Source organism: Notolepis coatsorum (assembly GCF_963971535.1).
Source record: "Notolepis coatsorum genome assembly, chromosome: 12".
Classification (NCBI taxonomy): Eukaryota; Metazoa; Chordata; class Actinopteri; order Aulopiformes; family Paralepididae; genus Notolepis; species Notolepis coatsorum.
Genome location: NC_140176.1, coordinates 28,429,479 through 28,443,367, shown reverse-complemented (window position 1 = coordinate 28,443,367; position 13,889 = coordinate 28,429,479). Strand labels below are relative to the sequence as shown.

The 13,889-nt window shown below is 40.6% G+C and overlaps 1 long non-coding RNA gene across 1 annotated transcript in view; it reads left to right on the top strand.

The window, feature by feature from the left end:
- The window catches only part of LOC311238173, a 42,217-nt gene extending 29,119 nt beyond the window's left edge, over positions 1 to 13,098 (top strand). The window contains exon 4 of the long non-coding RNA XR_014620327.1: positions 12,812 to 13,098. This is a non-coding gene — a long non-coding RNA (uncharacterized lncRNA). The remainder of the gene's footprint in view (positions 1 to 12,811) is intronic.
- The last annotated feature ends 791 nt before the right edge of the window (positions 13,099 to 13,889 follow it).

Below are 13,889 nucleotides of genomic sequence, written 5' to 3'. Positions count from 1 at the left end.
TGCTGCACCTCTCCCGTCATCCACGGCTTCGTATTGGGATAGACCCGGATACGTTTGTCCGCGGTGACGGAGTCTAAACAGTGCTTGATATATCCCAGCACTGATGAGGTGTACAGTTCCAGGGCCCTCATTCATCAACGTGGACGTAGAATATGTTCTATTTTCACACGTAAGCACAGAATGTAGAATCAGTGTACGCACAGGAAAATCGGGATTCACCACACGTGCGTACGCAGGTTCTACGCACACCTGTCATGATGAATCTCACCTTGGCCCTGCGCCGAGGCTCGTGCACACTTTCACGTATTTGCATACCAAAACCGCCCCGATTAACCATATACGGTAATGGACACCCCCATGAAATGTGGAAGAATGGACTAAACCGAGGGTGTTGTACACTGTCGGATATTATACCTATTAACTTCCTAAAAGACCATTGCTGCCTGGACACCGCAAACACTAATAAAGACCATTAACCACTGTTTTGCCGTTGCCCGTTAGTGTCATTAATGCATGCTGGAATAAGAATGCCTTTCTTAATCTATTTTTAATATTAATAATTATTATAATACAATAAAAGACAGCTCCGTCTTTTAATACACATATATTGTACAGTAACGTCAAATAAATACTACAGTCCCCGCTGAAATAAAGGTTCTGCACGCACATACCAGAAGTGATCTACAGCATAAAAGATAGCCACTTTATAATACTATTCTGAGTAGATAATTCATCTGTATCGCAACAGAGTCACAGATCTGGTCGGGGCAGGTATCATTATGTCGGGAAAATCCTTATGAAATAAACAAAAGTGAATTAAAGAATTTAAAAACAAAGTTTAGCATATTAAATTGTTTTATAAGCTTTCTGAGTAGATAATTCATCTGTATCGCAACAGAGTCACGGATCTGGTCGGGGCAGGTATCATTATGTTGGGAAAATCTTTATGAAATAAACAAAAGTGAATTAAGGAATTTAAAACGAAGTTTAGCATATTAAATCGTTTTATAAGCTTATAGCTTTTTTCGTGCTGATTTGAGAGGGTCCAGCTGCAGAGCCGGAGAGCAACTATCAGGGCCAAGATAGCACTTATACTATTTTGAGAGAGACAGCAGAGAGACAGACAGCAGAGAGACAGACAGACAGACAGACAGACACTGTTCCACAGTGTGTGTGTGTGTGTGTGTGTGTGTGTGTGTGTGTGTGTGTGTGTGTGTGACTACTAGTCTAATAGTAGAGACTCAGCCCCCCCCCCCCTCTGGACCACCTCCTAGTAGAGACTTCTCTAGGAAGAAGACGAAGATGAGGATTAAGGCGAGACACTGCAGGTGAATAGGCAAATATACCTTTTTTGTTGATTTTGAGATTCTGTTATATTTTGCTTCCTAAACATGTCTTCTATGAAACTAGTGACAATAAAACGTCAATAACACACATTTAGTTGTTCATTTTACTTCATTTTGCCTTATTGCATCCATAAATGTCCACATATTTAATGGGGAAGTGCCTCATTTGCATATATAAACATACATTTCAGAAAACTTGTCTCTACTAGGAGGTGGTCCAGAGGGGGGGGGGGGGGTCTCTACTGGGAGGTGGTCCAGAGGGGGGGGTCTCTACTAGGAGACTAGTGGTCACACACACACACTGTGGAACAGTGTCTGTCTGTCTGTCTGTCTGTCTGTCTCTCTGCTGTCTGTCTCTCCGGCTCTGCAGCTGGACCTTGATCAAATAAGCACGGAAAAGCTTTTAAGCTCGTAGCTCCAATTTGGGTCCCAAATTGCGGTACAAATGAAGGAGGTGTCTCGGGTAGTGGACTCTAGTTAATATTATGTTCTCTCTGCAATTAGACTGCCCCTCATTCATCCCTATCTGATGCTATCTCTGAAAACAGTTCCTGCGAGCGCAGTCAGTGTGCACCCCATAACGCTATATATATAAACCTGCATTCATTCGGAGAGAAAGACCTATTCCACATGCTATTTAGGGTTTGACAATAATTACACTAATATCGCTATTTCACAATGAACTATAATGAATTACGGGGGTCATACAGAACACGGCCAGTTTCTTTATTTCCGCGTTGGAACGAATGCATGTACTGAGGAGCGCTTGTGCGTAGTAACGATATTCTACCACTGGGCGTCAGCTAAGTGTGCTCTGACCTGTGCGTACACGTAAGCACGGAGTCAAGTTCAAGTTGAAATTGATGAATCCCACTCTTTGCTTAGAAATGATTAGGGCTGTCTTAAATGCTTCGAAGCTTCGAACGTTCGATTCGATGGCACAAACTTCGAACATTAAAAAAAAAATCGAAGTTTAAAAAAAATTTCAATTTTTTTTTTTACTTCGATTTGTGTGTGTGTGTGTGTGTGTGTGTGTGTGTGTGTGTGTGTGTGTGTGTGTGTGTGTGTGTGTGTGTGTGTGTGTGTGTGTGTGTGTGTGTGTGTGTGTGTGTGTGTGTGTGTGTGTGTGTGTGTGTGTGTGTGTGTGTGTGTGTGTGTGTGTGTGTGTGTGTGTGTGTGTGTGTGTGTGTGTGTGTGTGTGTGTGTGTGTGTGTGTGTGTGTGTGTGTGTGTGTGTGTGTGTGTGTGTGTGTGTGTGTGTGTGTGTGTGTGTGTGTGTGTGTGTGTGTGTGTGTGTGTGTGTGTGTGTGTGTGTGTGTGTGTGTGTGTGTGTGTGTGTGTGTGTGTGTGTGTGTGTGTGTGTGTGTGTGTGTGTGTGTGTGTGTGTGTGTGTGTGTGTGTGTGTGTGTGTGTGTGTGTGTGTGTGTGTGTGTGTGTGTGTGTGTGTGTGTGTGTGTGTGTGTGTGTGTGTGTGTGTGTGTGTGTGTGTGTGTGTGTGTGTGTGTGTGTGTGTGTGTGTGTGTGTGTGTGTGTGTGTGTGTGTGTGTGTGTGAACTACCCATCCCAGTTAGGACAGCCGAATCCCGTCCAATCTTTCGCCGTCGACTAAAGACTCACTTCTTCAACCATTATCTGAAATGATATAAAAATCTAACCGTGACTAACCTTACTGTCATGCACTTGTCCTAATAAACTAACCTACACTGTAACACGCAACACTTTGATGAACATTGTTACTCAGCTGATAGAGTTGTACCCTTCTTGCTGTCTTGTCGTACAGAACTTGTAAGTCGCTTTGGATAAAAGCGTCAGCTAAATGTAAGTGTGTGTGTGTGTGTGTGTGTAGGTGTGTGTGTGTGTGTGCGCGCACCTTGTAGAATTCCACACATAAGAAAGAAAGATACTGGGATGAATAAACAAAATAGGAAATATAATGTAGAAATGCATGCAATACATAAATAAATATGAATCTCCATATATGAAATATAACATTTAGATAAGGTGCTACTGAGATGTTTTGGTGAGTTCTTTGTTTTTTTGTGGAAGTAGCCCTTCTTGTGGAAGTAGCCCTTCTTAAAAATGCATGAACATTCACTGATAATTGGTCTGTAGTGGAGTCTACAAGGTCTACATTGCCGGACCATGTAGAATCCGGACCTTGTAGACTGACATAATTCTGTGCATAGTTTAGTCTACACAGGCCATATTTCAAATAATCAAAATCTTACTTCATTCATCTTAAACATTCTTGATTTGGGGGATTGGTAGTTCCCATGAAATCTGAAGTTGTTCAAACGACAACAGCGATCCACCTTGAATTAAATCACACAGCCGAGTGAAACCTTGTTGGATGCGTCAGTCACTACTTAATTAATTAATCCAACCCACTTTATTTATAGAGCACATTTAAAAACAACAACGTTTACGAAAGTGCTGTACAAGTCCCACAACATAAGATATAAAAAAAATGTAAAAAATTAAAAAATAATTATAAAAAAAAAAAAAAAATCGAAGCTTCGAATTAAAATCGAATCTCGGCCCCGAAGCTTCGATTGCCAAAAAAAGCTTTGAAGGTTAGCCCTAGAAATTATCGTACGCACACGGCTGTAACGGCGTTTTCCTTGGGTAATCCGATTTCTAGTAGGTCGTGTCTACTGTAGCTATTTTTAGCCCCACATGATGTTAGTAAGAACAAACAGACATTCACAAACAGTACAAACGTGCACCGAGTGTCAGACCACAAAGCCTCAGCGACCAGTCGCAACGCCATCCTTCTTGTATGGATTCTTGTATAAAATGTTTTACTGCAAAACCTGTTAAATTGATAGATATTGTTATACACTCCCAAAGGAAAAAATCACCAAAATATAGCCTGGTCTTTATGCATGTAGGAAATATATACCTATGTACACTAGGGTTGTCACGATACCAACATTTTAGTTTCGATACTATACCAATATTAATTTCGATACTTTTCGATACTTTCGATACTTTTCCTCAAAATCAGGGAAACACTCTCAGATGTCAGTTCTTTATTTTAAAACACAACAATGACAAGAATAAATTAAGTAAATTAAAAGCAATGGCATTCAAAATGCTGGAGAACTTTTTTTGCACTCAAAACAGTTGCTGTACAATGTTTCTGAACCCAGCTTTCTCAACTGTATCTATATTGGAACTTGGTCCATACAGATGAACTCTGCGGCTGCCCTGTTGAGCCTTTTATCATCTTTGGACTAAAACTAATACTATCATAATCTAGAACTACGTTATGTCATATTGTAGGCTGTTTAACAAAAATAAAATAGATTTCCGTTGTCTTTATACAGTATTTATGAACCATTAATGGGCAATTGTCAAATGTCTCTGTATAAATCACGTTTGTGACTAAGCCATAGAGATGCTGTGTTTACTAGCTTTCAGCACGGCAGTTTAGGCTATGTATAGCTTATTAGGCTTTTCAATTTATTTTCTATTCTTGCAAATAGCATTGTGGACATTTTCGAATGCTCGTATAAGGAACTGTAGTCACGAGAGCTAGCATAGCTCGTCCAACGAATGTTGGCATCAATGGCATGACTACAGTACTGATAGGAGCTACTGTAGCATTAATGTTAGTTATCACAACCATCTGCAATCGCAGTGAGGATCTTTATTGATTAACGTTAGCTAGCTAGCTTTAACTAGAATTATAGTTCGCTAGCTATATAAGCTAACGTTAGCCGAGTTTACTCTATGCAAAATGTGCTAGCTAGCTAACGTTAATCAATAAAGATCCTCACTGCGATTGCCGATGGTTATGATAACTAACTAATCGCAGTGAGGATCTTTATTGATTAACGTTAGCTAGCACATTTTGTATACAGTAAACTCTGCTAATGTTGGCTTATATAGCTAGCGACCTATAATTCTAGTTAAAGCTAGCTAGCTAACGTTAATCAATAAAGATCCTCACTGCAATTGCCGATGGTTATGATAACTAACGTTACGTGCTACAGTAGCTCCTATCAGTACTGTAGTCATGCCATTGATGCCAACATTCGTTGGACGAGCTATGCTAGCTCTCGTCTAAACTAGAGTTTGTTGTTCTTCATACCAGAAGGTTGCTTCCGGTAAACTAGCGCAACATCACCACTGACAGCAGCACTGTGCTCCAATAGGAAGGCATTCGCATGCATAAATGAATAAATAAAAAAATACAGTTTTTTCCACAAACGCCGTATAGTATCATTTCGAACACTCTAGTACCGCAGTACTATACTAATACCGGTATACCGTGCAACCCTAATGTACACATACTTAACCCATTCAGTGCCAACCACGAGTATAGTCGGGTTAACTAGCCAACCGTTCCGTGCCAATCACGTGTATAGTCGGGTTTTAATCGTTATTTCTTTTATTAGCGATATTCATTCATTTCCATCCATCCAACCTGATGTTATCATTGGGAATGGGTCTGAGCTCGCAAAAGGGCAAATACCGCCGCCTATCGTCTCCCGGATGGTATTGCACATAATTGGATTGGATTGGCTGGGAATGTGCATTGAAAAAATAACTCCGGTCCGGGTTTCCCTTCTCGGGCAAGCAGTATCGTGTTACCACATTGACTGAGGACACTCAGAGCAGTGTCGATTATGTGTTTTGGACTATAACGTTGGATCAATAAAGGCGATCGATATTTGGAATGGCGATCAGGAATTGGATTAATCTTTTTGCAGAACATCTGATGTGAGGTAAGGAATTTATGCGTATGTATGGCCAAAAGAAAATGGAGGATGGACGTCCTTGCACCAACCTGGATGAGCTGAGGTACATGCTAGCATCTACCACAGATTCATCAGCTGCAAATCTACCCCCAACAGAAGATTCCTTTCAGCAACATGTGTTGAGAGCCTTGTACCAAACAGCAGTGTGGCGTCACAGCCATCTGGCCAAGCCTCTTCTCTGGAACCCAGTTGGTAGAGGGTGGAGGCTCAGAGAAGATGGGTCCATTGAACCTGTGATGTTCCAGAAAGCACCGGCACCTAAGGAAGTTCGAGACATCACCCACCTGTACTGTAAAGATGGAAACTGCAATGATGCCAGCAAATGCCAATGTCTTTCAGTGGGCTTGACTTGCACTGAGTTTTGCTCTTGCTCTTTCCCTGACTGCCCAAATATGATAAATTGTCACTGATGATAATGTGGATGAGTGATGGTGATGTGTTGCTAGAATCAAGAGGTTTATTTGTCACATGCATACCAGGGCATACAGTTAAATTTTGGGTAGTCATGCCCGCATCGATTGTGCAATAATACAATAATAAAATAGACATAGAAAAAAAAACAGATAAGACATAAGATGTGCATGATAAAAATAGACATGCTAAATTCCTGAGAAGGCACTGGTTCCTATGTACACTACTATACAATATACAATTTTAACTCTGTCATTATGTTTTACTTACTATATCTAAACTATACTATACAAGAACCACATCTGTTCTTTCCTTTTGTGTTGTGTGTGTGTGTGTGTGCTCATGTGTACTTGTGAGTGAAGAGTTCAGTTTTCTGATGGCCTGGGCGAAGAAGCTGAGCCGGAGTCTCTCTGTGCTCGTAGCGTGTGTACATACATGTAGGCGCTTGCCTGACCGCAGCAGCTTGAACAGGCTGTTGTTGGGGTGGTGGGGGTCTTTCATTATTCTGCAGGCTCTGGATTTGCACCTCCTGTTCTATAAGTCCTGCCGGGGTCTTCTCCGATACTCTGAACTTCCTTAACTGTCAGGTGATAGAGGCGCTGTTTCGCCTTTTTCACCACAGAGAATCTGTGTGTTGACCATGTCAGATCCTCTGTGATGTGGACTCCCAGTGTTAATTTTGTCAACTAAAATGATGACGAAAGATGTTCGTCAACGAAGGTTTTTTTCATGACGACAACGAGACGTGACGTCACGTTATTGAATACCATGTGACGCCAACGAGACTAAATAGTTTATTAAATATCGTTGACCACAACTGAGGACACAAAAATGTAATTTACAAAAACCAGGACGAAATTTCTCTTCATTTATGTTGATATTGTTGACTAAAACAAGACGAGACAAAATAATTATAACTTTTCTTAATGCCATCGTCCCGACAGAGCAGTGTGACGGGGAGCTCTGTTATTAGCATTAGCTGAAGAGCTATTTGAAAAGCTAGTTTTAGCTTAACGTTAGCTAAAGTTGGGACTATTCATAATCCAGCTGCAGACCTGCAAGCAAAGTATTCCAAGGTAAATCACTTTTTCACCAGTAACGTTACATTGTTTGTATTTCCATCTAGCTCGCGTTAACTAGTGGCTAATGTGGCTAACTGATCGACCTCTCGCACACAATTAATGACAGTGTGGACAGCCATACCGGTGACTTATGTTTAGCTTTTAGTGCCAAATGATAAGAGTCTGAGGCGGAGTCTCAAAAGAGAATGTTGAATATTTATTTTGCATTAAAAATCACAACCACAACGTATAATGTCTGTGTGGAACCAATGTGCCAACAACCTTTCCGTGGGTGAAGCATAGTTGAGCATAGTTGTCAATTAATGATACTAATACTAATCTATACAATCACCTGTTGTTGAATAAATACCATTACTTTCTAGTTATTACTAAAAAGCTATATATATAAAACAGTAGCTGTAAAAAAGAAAAGAAAAATGTTTTATAATTTATATAATATAATTTTTCTTTTTGTACATTAACTAAAAATAGACAAAAATGTCATCCGTTTGTCGACTAAATCTAGACTAAAACAAAAAAGACAAACTGACTAAGACTAAAATGCTCAGACATTTAGTTGACTAAAACTGACTAAACGAAAAATAAATGAAAATGACTAAATATGATAAACGAAAAAGGAGCACTTGACACATGACCAAGACTAAAACTAAAATGAAAATAGCTGCCAAAAGGTACATGAAACTGCTCACCATGTCCACGATAGCCCCATTTATCCGCAGCGACGTGTGTCCCCCCCCCCCGCTGTATTCTCCTAAAATCCACGATCAGCTCTTTGGTTTTACCAATGTTCAGGAGTAGGCTGTTATCCCGGCACCAGCGTGCCAGTTCATCAACCTCCTCCCGATAGGCCTTCTCGTCATTGTTAGATCAGCCCCACCACCACAGTGTCATCCGCAAACTTCACTATGGAGTTGGAGCTGAACCTGGCCACACAGTCATGCGTGTACAGTGAATACACCAGGGGGCTCAGAACGCAGTAGATTGAAATAAAGGTGTTCTATTTCAATTTCAACCTGATTCAATTGGATCTTTGTTTCCATATGAAGTATCATAAAATGTATCATATGAAATGTATAATTTATTAACATTATAGACCAGAACATTACCTCAAGTGACTTTACTTTGCAGTAACATTGAATTTGTCAACATGCTTCTCACCACTGATAATGGGCTTTGGACTGAAGACTTCATTATGTCAATGTTTAATTTTCTTTCATTTAGGACACCTCATACATTTACTGATGTAACTCCCATGCATGCTATATTTACACATGTGGTATTGCTGGATTCAGCACAACCACACCTTTCCGAAAAAGCCCTGATCTGTGTTTCTATGACAATCCATGGCAGAGCTACTACAAAGTAAATGAGAACATTCTGCATAGATTCACATCCAGGTTTTTCTATTAGGTTAAGCGACTGTGACTGCTAGCATGTCAAGTTTGAAAGCTCTTGGAGCTTGTATTATTAATCTACATGACTTTATATGTCTCAACTCCCATACGACCAGGCTATATTTTGGTTGTTTTTTCCTTTCGGGGTGTATAACAATATCTATCAATTTAACAAGTTTTGCAGTAAAATATTTTTATACAAGAATCCATTTAATATATGGGAGACCTTAGAGATGAGGAAAAGCTTGCTTGTGTTTTGTTCTACCTCCGGTATGGGGTATCTCAAAAACTAAAGCCCTTTTTGACAGTTTGTCACAGCACTATATGCAACAACTTAGTTTCAGTTTCACTTGTAGAGAGGATTTAACTTAACGTGAAGCCGAGACTGAAGAAGACTAGCAGATGACATGTTACACAACAATGCAGAGGATTTATCAATATTTTGGATTTAAACACAGTAGCAGCAACTGGAGGGCTCAGTCCAGAAAAGTGTGTTTTTTTTTCTTCTTCTGATCAGCTGTGCCTGTGAGACTAAGTCCGCGGGAGTGTGTGTTTGCGTGTGTGTGTGTTTCCATTGGTTAACATTATTGGGCAAACACACCAAATTGATTCATGTTATAAACCAGAATGTTTATTTAGCTATTATAATCCTCACAAAGAAATAAATATCTCTTTCCTGCAGGTATTTAAAAATATAATAATCAAAAAATTTAAGAAGCCACTGTAGCAAGCAGGGTAGGGGCCTTATTATTTTAACTCACAATATTTCAAATAGCTAATTTGTGCAAAATAACTTGAAGGTATGCTCTTCTACATTAACCACAATTTTAAATACAGTGAAATAATCATAATTAATCTAAAATAAATAATAAGTCTGTAAGACTTGTATGAAATATGTTGCAACGAAGACAGGCAACACTAATCTGTTCAATCACCTGAAGACAAAGCATGTTATAGTACGATGAATGTATCAAGCTAAAGGGAGCTGTGACTCCTGCCACTCCTGTAACTTCAGCCAGGTACCATCTGCAAATTTCAGCAATGAGGAAACCGAAAAGCCAGAGTCGAGTAAGTACCATGCAGTGGAAAAGCGCCATAACATAATCTCAGCTCCTCCCGTTATGAGAGGACGGGTACCAAATGGAGAGAGATAACATCAGCAATCTCGTTCCATATAGCCAAGAACATTATTCCCATCAAGGATTCCGAAAACGAATTAAAACATTAGAACAGAGATACGAGTTGCAAATTGATACATTCGGTCCCGCTTGCATCTTTCTCTTTCTCCGCCATGTTCGCCTGCAAGAGCTAATCAGAGCCAGGGTTGGAGTCTCTCCGCCCCTTCCTTGTTGTCTACACACACAAAATGTAAAGCAAGAGCAACAAAATCTCGTGTGAAAACTTAAGTAGTTTAGAAAATAAAACTCGATGTTACCCTTTCCATATCGAGCATTAATAAAATATAGATCGAATCGACGTTCACGATATATCTCCCAGGACTACATAGAATATAATCTAATAGAAGTACTTTATTGATCCCCTGGGAAATTCAGCACTACAGATCGCTCACAATAAACATTTAGGTAGTCAAAATAAAAAATCATAAGAATAAAAATAGTCTGGGATAGGGCTGGGCGATAAAACGATAACTATAATTATCGCGGTATATTTTAATTATCGATTGATAATAAAAAAAAAATATCAATACTTTTTTTTATTATATATAATTTACATTTTTTTGTGACCTGCAACAGGGCAGTTTTAAAACCAGAGACAGTGGACAGACTTGTCTTTCTTGCCTGCAACTTAAAGTAATGGCTTTGCTTGTCCAAATGACAATACTGACCAAATTGAGATTTATTTTTCTCTTGTCCATTTATTTTGTTTGCTTTCTAATTTAAAATACAGTTCGAGTCTGTACACAGTAGGCTATGTGTGCTAGCAGAGTTAGTCTCCAGTCGCGAGCAGGCCATGTGAGTGGATTGGAGCGTGAGCGGCGCGGGGCGCGGAGCGGGCGGTTTTGACGTGAGCGAGGAGTGGGTTTTAAAATGGGTCGGCGCGACGTCCGGAGCGAGAGTTCTCCTCCGCTCCAATCCACTCCAGGTTTAACACTGTTGATGTAATATACATGCAGTACAATGCCAAAGCAACAGATGGCGATGTACAAACATGAAGGCCATTTTCAACCAATGAGAAGGGTGAACCTGTGATATCCGGTTCAGGCTTTGTCACTGGAGAGACGCCCCTCTCTCACTCCTGTTAGAAAAAGTATCGACGCCATTGTTGTTGACGTTAGCTTACATGCTAACGTTAATGGCAGCGACCATAGCATTGTGGCTCGGCTAGCCTATCATCGCTTAATATAGCTAGTGAATGGATAAACAACGTTATTTAACATTGCAGAATGGGTACAATTACAATGCGGCTCAATACAAACAATTGTTAAGGGGCCCAGGGGGTGTAGACTGTTGTAGTTTGAGCTAATTTACACCATGCTCCCAAAAAAAAAAAAAAAAATCTGCCGAGCGATCTGGCGCGGGGCTCGATTCAAGGTGAGCGGGGAGCGAGCGGAGAGCGACTTGGGGGCGGGGTCAACATGATCGATTAGCGGAGCGGACCAAGCTTTAAAGAGCGAAGAGCGGATTTCTCGGCCGCGCCGATCCGCTCACGTGGCCTGGTCGCGAGTCACGGTAGTGGTTTGTCTACCAAAAAAGCGCCAAAAGATGGAAAAGAAACCAGCAGAGCCAGAACTATTCAACTCCCCTGGAGCCACAGCCAGCAGAGAAGCCCGTTTACTTTCGCTTTCAAACCAGCTGCAGCCTGAGAACTGTAGTGTGAGGGGCTATAACTCAAAAAATGGCGGCAACGACAAAGAATTGCTGCAAAATAAACATACATATGTAGTTAAAAAATGTAATACTTATAACAATATTGATAATTATAGATATCGATATTATAGATATCTAATTTTTTTGTATAGATATCGAGTGATTCGATATTGTGATATCATTTTTGGACATATCGCCCAGCCCTAGTCTGGGATATACATTCTAAAATATGTATATACATTCAAAAATATACAGCCAAAGATTTACAGTAAATGTACAGTAATAAAATTATTTAAGTTTATGTAAAGTAAAAAAGTCCAGGAAGATTTTGTACTGTCACTCTGTGCTCAGTGAGGCACAGTGATGCGTTGTATAGTCTGATGGCTGTTGGAATGAAGGACTTCCTGTGCCGTTCAGTGTTGCATCTTGGGAGTCTTAGTCTAACACTGAATGTGCTCCTTCTATCAGCCAAGTCCGTGTATAGTGGGTGGGAGGGGTTGTCCATGATGGCATGGAGCTTGGCAAGGCTCCTCCACTCTGACACCACAGCCAGTCTAGCTCCACTCGCACCATGTTACTGGTATAGGTATATTTCAGAATATACTATTCCAATACTGAGATACACACAATCTGTGAAAAACACATTGCTGTGGAAAAACACATTGCTGTGAAAAACACATTGCTGTGGAAAATCACATTACTGTGGAAAAACATAATCTGTGAAAAACACAGCAAAAACACATTGCTGTGGAAAAACATAATCTGTGAAAAACTTACGAACACTTGGTTGTTGCAATATCGTTACCAAATAGGAAGGGGGGCTTGCATGCCGATTGACGAGGTCACAAGACCTGGACTCTGAGGAGAATGACGTAACAGATTCAGTATATAGGAAATTACTATCCGAGGAAAGGATTTCTGTGGTGACTGAATACAAAACACACAAAATCTGAACTCTTAATTGATGTACTTCTCTCTTCTCCAGGTACAATTGCTGCATTGCTCCCCAACAACAAGCAGAGATATGAATGAGTCAAGGCCTCACTGCTGTGACCAGTGTGAGAAGAGCTTCAGTAGATATGACAGCTTAAAGATTCACCAGCGCAGTCATACTGGAGAGAAGCCCTACTCCTGTGACCAGTGTGAGAAGAGCTTCAGTAGATATGACAGCTTAAAGAATCACCAGCGCATTCATACAGGAGAGAAGCCCTACCACTGTGACCAGTGTGAGAAGAGCTTCAGTGAATCTGGAGGCTTAAAGCAACACCAGCGTATTCATACAGGAGAGAAGCCTTTTCACTGTGACTTCTGTGAGAAGGGCTTCATTAACTCTGGAGGCTTAAAGAAACATCAGCGTATGCATACAGGAGAGAAGCCATACCCCTGTGACCAGTGTGAGAAGAGCTTCAGTTACTCTGGAGAATTAGACAAACACCAGCGCATTCATACAGGAGAGAAGCCCTACCACTGTGACCAGTGTGAGAAGAGCTTCAGAAACCCTGGCAGCTTAAAGGTTCACCAGCGTAGTCATACAGGAGTGAAGCCCTACCACTGTGACAAGTGTGAGAAGAGCTTCAGAAACTCTGGCAGCTTAACGAATCACCAGCGCATTCATACAGGAGAGAAGCCCTATAAATGTGACCAGTGTGAGAAGAGCTTCAGTCAATCTGGAGTCTTAAAGAAACACCAGCTTATTCATACAGTAGAGAAGCCTTTCCACTGTGACCAGTGTGAGAAGAGCTTCAGTAACTCTGGAGGCTTAAAGAAACATCAGCACATTCATACAGGAGAGAAGCCTTAACACAATAACCGCCACGCGGATATTGCTGAGTGTTGTGGAATTGCCAGCGTTTTGGGACTGTTTTTGCGATATTTCATGATCTTTGCGGAGCTATTTCTATATTCTATATTATAGCTATGGGGAAATGGTTCAGCTCATTTGACAAAATCTATTTGCTGTACAATATGTAAGAAACGGTTTGTTTCTACATACTTTCGTTCGTTCACAATTCCAAGCTAAACATTGTAAACATTGACTGAAATCCAGGCAAATTTCATAGAAA